The 10,233-nt window shown below is 41.3% G+C and overlaps 1 protein-coding gene across 2 annotated transcripts in view; it reads right to left on the reverse strand.

Annotated features, from left to right (window-relative positions):
• Positions 1-9,720, reverse strand: part of ppp2r3a (protein phosphatase 2, regulatory subunit B'', alpha) — a 63,686-nt gene extending 53,966 nt beyond the window's left edge. The window contains exon 1 of one of the 2 annotated variants that reach the window (XM_023420931.2): positions 9,456-9,720. The gene's annotated coding sequence lies outside the window, so the exon portion shown is untranslated. Of the gene's footprint in view, positions 1-9,034; positions 9,291-9,455 lie in introns of those variants that run through there. The other variant, XM_023420930.2, reaches the window with a different exon arrangement.
• Between the last annotated feature and the right edge of the window lie 513 nt (positions 9,721-10,233).

A 10,233-nucleotide genomic window follows, 5' to 3' on the forward strand; every position in this document is an offset into this window, starting at 1 on the left:
CCTATTCTTCTTCTTCTCCTCCCACATCACATGTTAATGTACTTAGAGCTCTGCAAAACCTTCAATCTGCCCCGAGATACCGGCTGGCATAACAAACAAGAGCAAAGCCCGAAATAGCCCCCCCTCCCCATTTCCCCCTGCTGCACTGGAGGTATTTCCGTGGTAAAAAAAAAAAAAAAAAAAAAGCAAAATTCCCAACGTTGGATCAAATAATTTACCCGCATCTCTGTCTTTCTACTTCCCTTCTTTCTACGAGTTGCACTGGATTACTGTCATTCTCTCTGTGCCGCCTTCCTTTCATGTCTCCTCACTCCTCCCTCTTGCTCTATCTTGTCATTTCTCCACCCCCCCCCCCCCCCCCCCCCCCCCCCTGTCTTTCTCCATCTGTGGTAGACAGTGAGACACATGGTCTACCCACACTGACCGTTAAAAAGCAGCCCTTTGCCTCTGTCATTTAGTCAGCCTGTCTGTTACTCAGCTCAGGATGTTGCGAGGCCAAGGACGTCGCACTTGCACAGACTGTCTGCTCATGATGTCACAGGCCTGGCTTCCGTCTCATGACCTTTCTTGAAAGTCCTCCTCCCTTTTCTGAATCTCTCACTTCTGTTTTTTTGGGTTTTTTTTTTTTATTTTACTTGCACACATTTACACCTTGAAGAACTGCAACCACAATCTCACTCTATAAACTCAGAAATGCTATTAATCGCATCTTAATGCAGCACAGGCTTCATCTGCTTCTACTGTGAGAAAGCACAAGTGAGGAGAGGAGTAATGAAAAGAGCAGGAGGAGTAAAAGGAGCATAAAACAGCAGCAATAAAATATTTTTAGCCTCAGACCCATTCATATCTCAACCCCGGGCCAGGAAGAACCACACCGCCATGACTATGAATGGTACTGTTAGTTAGTTAGTTCCTTTTTTCTTTCTTTCTTTCACTCTTTTTCCTCTTTCCGTCTCTCTTGGCAAGTGCCGTGACACTGGAGGAATGCCTGGTTCGGATTCAGATGTGTGCACATATGTGTGTATGTGTGCATGTGTGTGTGTGTGTGCGTGTGTGCGTGTGTGTGGAGTCTGGACAAAGACAGCCAGTGTGGACAACAAAACACAATCAGCCACTCAATGGATAGCTATTAACTCATTGCACACAAATGCACAAAAACACACACACACACACACATTCCAGAGTCCACGGACGAGAAGCAGTGACATTCAGACCCGAACCAGCCAATCGGCACGCCGTTCCGCAGCCACAATGGAGCCAGTCAATGAGCAGCAGAGGACGATGGGAGATCTGTGAATCGAAGTGTTCGACTCCTCATCCCTGTCTCACTAATCTTCGCACTCTCTCCCTCCTCCTCTTTTCATTCTCTCCTTCCTTTTTTTTTTTCCCGGGGTGGATCTCTCTGTGGTTAAAGGTGGTTCGAAGAGGCCATCAGACACAGTGCACCTCCCACACGCTCATGTATGAATCAGCCCATTGTGGGCTAGGTTCGATCCCCAACACTGGTGTTTTCGATTCTGTGTATGGGCTTTATTTTGACAACCACGCACAACTACGCCATGAGTTGCTCGAATGGATACAAGGAAATAAGGAGAGAGGTGAATCAGAGGACAACTGAACAATATTTCATTATCATTGTTTATCACTCAAGATGTTTTCTCACACTCACGTCTCAGAGCAATAACAAATGATAAGTGAAATATTATCTGTCTGTTTAAGATATGGAAACACAAGCAGGCAACTGTCTGTTGAAAATATCCTGCTTCAGCTTTGACCCACTGTAAGTGTTGTGTTTGTGCACGCACATAAACCTTCCTTTGCCAACAGGGATTTTTGCTGAGATTATAATTGTGTTCACTTTCAGTTTTACTTCCAAATAATGCTCGGGTTTGAACAACCTGTCTGTGCTAGTACATATTCTGTATCTCCACCTTGCATCAGCTCCTTTATGTCTGGAAGCTCAACTTCTTATATATAATATATGATATTTGTTTTTTTTAAACATGTACTTTTATATACAGGCTACAATTTAAAGAAGGATATCTTCCAGACAATCTTCTTTTCAAATCAATTCACAACTTCACTCCTACTGAACCAGTCATGTAATCTTAAACATCTCACAACCAATCAGATACAGGGGTCCTGACTTCTGGAACTCTCTTTTTAAGGTTAAAACTATTCCTTAAACTCATACAGAGCAGAATAAAATCTCTTATCTCTGTTTTATAATGTTGCTTCTTTTTTTAAATAGTATGAATTTGTTTTCTCTTTTTTTGTGTAGTTGGAGATAAGATAATGTAGTCTAAGGTATCAGAAATTGAATGAGTACAGTGTTATCACAGCTGATAAACTATACTGTATATAGACATAGACAAGCATATGGATTAGCAATGAAGAGAGCCAAGTTGTAATAAAATGGAGTTACTCTTTAACTATGTATAGACTTTGGATGTTGTTCTAGTAAAAACACACTTGCCTCAATGGTTCGTACTTCTTAATTAAATGTCATAACATATATCAATATCAAGGAAAAGCTTTGATGATAACTGCAGCTTTGTCAGTATAATTCAAGCCAGCTTTAGGCTACCACCAACACTGTCGAGTAGTGAACCTAATCCAACCTTTTCCTCTGTGGTGATAACCCACTTTATGGTTTCCCACAAACCACAACATGCAACAACAACAGGTGAACTTCTTGCAGCGTAACTTTGAAGAATCTCCTCACTCTCTGTCTTTGAATTAACTCTATTTTGATTCTTCTGAGTCACTCTCTCTTTTAAAATTCAGAGAAAACATGAAGAGATAAAAACTGCTCTGTCTGCTTTCCCAAAACTAAACTCAGTTCAAGGCAGCTGAGCTCGCTGTGATTTGCGATATGAAGGTTACTAGAATAACTGTATCTTAAAAAAAATAATAATAATAATTTTGACTGGAGATGAGCACCTGAAGGCAAAAGGCCATGATAAACAAGCAGAGCATGTAACCTCAGCTTATTGAGATGCAGCTGTGTGTGCGTGTGTGTGTGTGTGTGTGTGTGTGTGTGTGTGTGTGTGTGTGTGTGTGTGTGTGTGTGTGTGTCCCAAAAGACACACACACACACACTTCTCACTATCACACTCACACTTTCCCTGTCACGTCTTCATTTTTAGCAGCCGGCAGTGTTACATGGAACATGAGACGACCACCCACCCACACACACACACACACACACACACACACACACACACACACACACACACACGCACACACACACACACACATGCTGCTGGGAAATGTGAATGACTGTGTCACTAAAAGTGCCATGAAGACGGTCAGTACAATAGTGCCTTGTGCTGCGGTGATGAGTAACTCACAGCTTTTGTGTGTCTATGTGTGTGTACATGTGAGAACATGAGTGTGTGTGTGTGTGTGTGTGTTTGGCTAGCGAAGGGCAGGCAAGCACATGTGGCTGCAGAGAGCTACATAAATCACACTCTGAATCAATTAGAAAGCATAAATGTGAGAAGTCCTACAGCGGTCGGTGGCCTGCTACACGGTTTTAAACTGGCCTGAGTTTAGACACACCACACCCATACACCAATACACACACACACACACACACACACACACACACACAGACACACACACACATCCAGACAGAGGGCCAGACATACAGAGTTAGGGTGTGGGTGTGATGTAACTCATAATTACACATGAAAGTAAGCCAAAAATGAAACTTAATTAAAATTTTGCATTCGTCTGGATTCTGTGTGTCTTCTCTTGATGTGCATCTTTCCCTGTTTGTCCTCTTATTTCTGCCTTTACATAAGACACACACAACTCTTATTTACACACGGTAGCTGTCTGACACAGAGTTAAACAGAATCAGGGAGTTGTCCCAACTTAACCAAAGAGGTGTGTGTCTGTCCATTTTAGTTCAAACAAAGTTTCCACCTCTCTTACGCATCTATTAGATAACTGTTTTATTGACTGAACTCGCATCGTATATTCTCTTGCGTGTCTGTGCTGGTGTTGCATTCACAGACTCATAACCTCTGTACCTGTTGAAATTGTGTAACTATGTATTTTTCTTTAATTTTTTACTTACTTGATTAAAACATCTAAAAAAAAAGTGCTTACTGTGGACTATGAGGCAACTTGTTCTATAGCTAGAGGTCAATGGAGATGGATAAACAGAAGTCAACTGAAGATTTGGTCTTGTAGTTTTCTAAACTGTCTATGATGCCGACAGAGGCTGCTGAATTTTTAAAGGCTGAAGGAAAGAACACAGCGGCACATCCTGCTGTGCTAATAATACATTCTGTGATTTTTTTATTTCCTCTCAGCTCACTCCTAAATGTTTTGAACTCCAAAACTTAAAAATACATTTTAAAGTGCTTCTCCTGCAATTTAGCATGGCACTTCCAAAACATTGAGAACAGATTGACAGATCTAAAAACAGAATGGTCCAAGGTTGTTTACCGTCTGATAAACACACATGTTCACAACAGAGGCTTTCAGCCCAAACTCAGTTAACTCCTGATGACATAATCAAGGTTATTTCCTCAGCCTTTTGAGAGCTCCCTTCAGAGCTGGAGAAGATAGAAATAATCCTGCAGCAGTAGGAGTGCTCCTCTTCGTGGTGAGTGAGCTGAACATCAGAAGTAAAATAGGTGGAATCCCCCTTTAGTTTTAATGGACTAATAATTAAGTAATTCATTCAAGTTCACACTGGTCTACACCTCGCTTTGTGTGCATTCTTAGAATTAGCACTTTGTGGAGCGCACGTTTAATTTACTCAATAACATCCAACTGAATTGAATTAAAAACCTGCTCCGAGCTGCTGAAGGAGATTAATCAAGCCGAGTCAATTTTCTTCATACAGCCCAAAATCACAAATCTAAATTGGCCTCAAAGAGCTTTGCAGTCTGTACAACACGTGACACCCTCTCTATGCTTAGGCCCTCAGTTTGGATAACTAAAAAGTCCAAAAAACAAAGTCAAACAGGAAGGAAAAAAAGACAAACCACTGGGGAATCAACAAGGAGCATAACCTCTCTCAGGACATCTAAACAAATAAACAATAAAGAAACAATAAACATAAATAAAACATAGATATCAGGTTCAAATCCTGTCGGATTTTCTCATCCAATATCACATACCTAAACAGTTTGTGTCTTTTATCATGGAGAATCTAAATCTAAAAATAATGTGTTATTTCTTGCGTTTGCTTTGGCAACAAGAGCTGTTGTATTAAATGCTAAATGCAGATATGAATAGAACTGACATGAACAGAAATGAAACAGGACGTTGTGAGTCTGTGATCTGTGACTCATCCCACCGATCCAACCTACGTCTGTCGGCCCTAAACCACCACAACCGCATTACTCTGTTACATCAGGACACTCCCAATCTATCCCAATGGGATATTGTTGTTAGGCACTTACTGTCCTTCCACACCTATGTGAGACATGGATAAAGCCCAGATTAATATCGCACATGCACGCACACCCATACACACACATCTAGGAAGTTTCACGCAACCTTACAAAGCTTGGGAACAACAAGCACCTGTGAAAAGACGCACATCTGTGAGGGGGGGGGGCGGCGAGAAAAACCGTGGCTCACATGAACACAGTTCCAAAAAGCAGACGCAGACTCCTTCGGCCATCCGCCCACCAATCCACCCACGAACCATCCATTGGAGGTGGGAAGCAACAGGCAGAGTCGCTGATCAGTCGACTTATCTGGAAGTTAAAGAACATAAAACAACCTCCTCCGCAATGTTTTGATAAAAGGAAGGGAGACGAGAAGAGACACAGAGTCCGTGAAAAGAAGAGTGATGGTGTAAAAAAAAAAAAAGAAGAAAAGCAGAGACAAAGGCTGCAGATTATTAAAATGTTCTGTCATTTAAATGGTTTAAACTTATCTCAGTGGCCCTTTAAAAATGGATGATAACAGGAAAAGACAGAATCTTTTGATAAACTGTCATCGTTTCAGTATTAAGAATGACAGCTCTGGCTCAGATAAAACGATTCGTGCTGATATCTCTAGATATAATGAGAAAAACCACTACTACACTGATCACTGGAGGAAGGATGGCCTCTCCCTCTCTCTCTCTCTCTCTCTCCTCATTTACACATGGAGACATCATGTTTCATCCCAGTAAAGCACTGTCCTGCATCAGTCCATCCATGACGAGGAGTGAAGCACGCCTGTATCGTTTGTTTTCTCACACACACAGTACATCATGACACCTTCAAACGCTCCCTCTCTCTGTCTTTAACTCACTGACAGACAGACACACACACACACACACACACACACACACACACACACACACACACACACACACACACATCAGTTTAGATTGAGGGCAAGGTGGAAAACATTATGCACAGCCATGCAGCCACGTGAGTTGCTACCATCTGTCTTTCATTACAGACCAGAGAGTCGGCAACTAATGACTCTTTTCAATATCAATTAATCAAGTTAATCAATTAATCTGTTAGTGTGTAAAATGTCAGAAAGCAGGGATAAATGTCCTCAAAGACATATTCTATTTAGGGCTGCAACTAATGACTACTTTCATGATTGATTAATCTGCCAATTATTTTCTTGCTTAGTCTATAAAACAATAGAAAAACATGGATACTAATCTATTCAGTTAATACCTTCAAAAGTCTTGTTTGTCTGGTCTACAGTTCAAAATCCAAAGATATATAATTCACTATAATGTAAGAAAAAAAAGCAGCAAATCCTCATTGAGATCCTGAAATCAGTGACTGTTTGGCTTTGTTGCTTGAAAATGACTTAAGCTAAAGTGACTCATTGCTTCAACTAATCAGTTCCATGCAGTGAAAGATACAGATGTTGAATTTGGGGGAAAAGAGTAGTTATTGAATTGGTACTCGGAGTCTGCAGATACACTGAGTTAAAGCTGAGACAGCTTATCATTTAGTAGATCAACAAAAAAATATTTGACTATTGATCGCTAGTTTAAGTTTTGGCAAAAACAACAAACATTCCTTTGTTCAAGCGTCACTTTTGTAAGAATTAACTGCTTTTTTATTTGATACTAAACTTAATATTTTGGTTTGTGTGACAAAAATATATTTGACACTGTGATGTGTGCTGATATTTTAGACCAAACAATGACTCAATTATTCAAGATTCACAATGGTACAAAACAGTGAAAAGCAGCAAATCCTCCTATTGAAAAGAAGCTGTAGTTTTTCGTTTTTTGCCCTAAAAATGACTTAAACCAGTCGCTGATTAAGATAATTATTGTCAGTTAATTTTCTGCCAATCATGTAATCCGTTAACCGACTATTAGTTTCAGTTCAAAGTTAGTCATTGATTGGTTACAGTGGTGGTGGTGGTGGTGTCTCTAGGCGAGTGTGTTTGCGTGTTAAGAAGCTCTGTGGTTGTTTGGATGTTGATGCTCTCTCACTCTCTCACTCACACACTCTCTCTCACACACACACACACACACACACACTTCCACATTCCCCAGTCTTTGTGGCCTTCCAAGAGGCAGTGTGTTCAGCCAGGCTCAAGTTACAGCAGACAAAATCCTCTAACTCCATCTCTCACTCACACACACACACACACACACACACACACACACACACACACACACACACACACACACACACACTTTCAAGCATCCATCATCTCACAGACACATCCATTGAACAGGCCAGGGAGCAACAAGAGAGCATTGGTTTGTTGCTCTTCTGACGCATCGTGTATGACTCAGTGCTGTCACTCTCCACTGTCGGTAAGAGCAGGAAAAAGACGGGACAGTCAACTGAAAGACTATCTGTTAAATTCCAGGTTTGTCTGAACTGCCACAGTGTCCTTGAGCAATACATCCAGAACAGCATCTATGACAACGTTGTGAGACTGTTTGAAACCATGTGTGCTAGGAAGAAGAAGAAAAGACACATTCTCATCTCACTTCTAGATATTTAAAGAATAAAAACATAAAATAAAAATATAACAATAAAGGCTCATGTGCAGTGATTAATGGACTACTCTGTTCAGTATCAACAACAAGCTGAATCTGCAATCTGACAAACACCTGTAGAACTGCCAAAGCCCCGCTCCACCAGTAGGAAGGAGGAGGAGCACAAATACACTCGCAGATTCACAGACACAAGCTTAACTGGATGGTTCTGAAATGTAAAGGAGACTTATATCAGTGTCAGCATCAAAGAGAAGAGGGCAATCCAACTTCAGAGCACAACGTCGCTATAGTTCGTCTATTAGTGGAACTTTCAAATAAAGTGGATTTCTGGGCTCCAGCAGCCTTTACACACTGTGAAATCAAAGCACCGAGGTCATTATGGGTCATCATTAAAAGATAAGACATTAAGCTGACTGAAGACGTTGCTCAAAGTGAGTGTGTGTGTGTGTATATGTGTGTGTTACATCTATTCTAGGAGAATTCCAGAGGGGAGACCCTGTGACTGACCCCCACCTCACAGGATCTGACAGGATATCACCAACCCGACACACACACACACACACACACATGAACACACATACACACACACATATAGGCTATATGCACATACACACAGAAACAAACACATGATGAAGTGTCAAAGGACACACACACACCTATATACACAGAAGACAGAACAGTGATATACTACCAGAAATACACCTTGGTTGATTATTTATCTTGTTTGTTGTTTTAAAAAAAAAAAAAGAAAAAGAATTACACATTTCTTTGGCTGGTGTAACACACTGAATTGCTGTTGTGTTTTAGAGGTGCTCACCATATGCAGTACCATTGGCTACAGTGACTAAACTGTTCTTTAAAGTCAAATATGAGGCTCTGATACAGACTGATAGGATACCGGTTTGCCAGTTACACCAAAAGTGCACTGCAAAAATATGTACATTAAAAAAACATAAAATTTCGGTGAGAAAATTCTGATTTCTGTGCCTGATTGGACTTCTGTGTCTCACATGAGTCTGTACCTTTCTAGCCCGAGCAGAATTTGAAAAATTGGGTCGCCTTGCGCTTGCAAAATGAAGTTACCTGATCATACTTCAGGAGCAGCCTTCCTTCTCAGTGAAAAATCAGATTTCACTCACGTTTTTTTTTTTGTTTTTTTTTGCAGTGAGCAGGCTGGTCCCCCCCTTCAATGATCTGCCACAATCTCCGCGTCCAATCTCCGAAACTCTCCACTTTTGACACAACAGGAGGATCCCCCCCCTCTAATGTGAATGAGGTGGCGCACGCACATGCAAAAACGCACGCACCCAATACGCGCGCGCAAACAGAAATACTTCACTAAACACGCCCTGGTTATCAAAAAACCCTGCAGCTGGAAAAATCAACCCGCACAGGCTCATATCACTGCCTTACAACGCACGAGCCGGCGGAGAGGACGGTAAACACACGGTAAAGTTTCCAAACAGAGAGAAGAGAAAAGACGCCGTTTGACACCATCTCTTACCTTTTTCTCTCCCACCCCCCCTTCACTCCTTCACTCCTTCACTCCCCTTCCCTTCAGCCGCTTCCAAACTCTGTCACGACGAGGCTCGCCGCAGACTGCGAAAATCAAACAGTCGCTTTTTCGGTAACCGGGGAACAGCAGAGAGAGTACGGACGTTTGCTCCAACATGCAGCGACTCCGTGTATGTGTGTGACGCTGTGAGTGAGTGTGTGTATGGAGGGGGTGGATATGTGAGTGTGTGTATGAGTGTGTTTGTGTGTGTGTGTGTGTGACAGCTCATGGAGAGAATGAGCAGAGAGAGGAGAACCGGGGAACTTAGGGGGAGTTCCCGTTAACAGAGCGGCGGGGCGGGGGCTCGAGGAGAGTGACAGGCCGACTAGTTTGTAGGTTCTCGGCTCATTAGCACCACAGGTGAAGAGTAACAAATACATTTATCCAAGTATTGTAGCTATATGCACTGTAGATTATGTGGTTGCATATAATTGTGATGTAGCTACTGGTATGCTACTTTAAATAGCAGCTTTTTCACTTTATACATATTGTACTATGGGGTAAATGTACTTCAAATTACTTGTTTTGTTCAATTAACTGTCCAAATATCAATTATATGTAATAGAGAAATAATATAACCAGCATATATTCACGTTTGAGATGCTAGAACTAGGGCCTTTTGGAATTTTTGCTTTAAAAATGACTTAATGCTTCATTGATAATCAAAATTATTGCTGAATAAATTTCTGTTAATCAAGTAATCGATTAATGAACTGCTTTTTTTCAA

The sequence above is a fragment of the Seriola lalandi genome, unplaced genomic scaffold (genome assembly GCF_002814215.2).
Source record: "Seriola lalandi dorsalis isolate HSWRI2012SDOR001 ecotype SW California unplaced genomic scaffold, Sedor1 jcf7180002054660, whole genome shotgun sequence".
In the NCBI taxonomy this organism is placed as follows: Eukaryota; Metazoa; Chordata; class Actinopteri; order Carangiformes; family Carangidae; genus Seriola; species Seriola lalandi.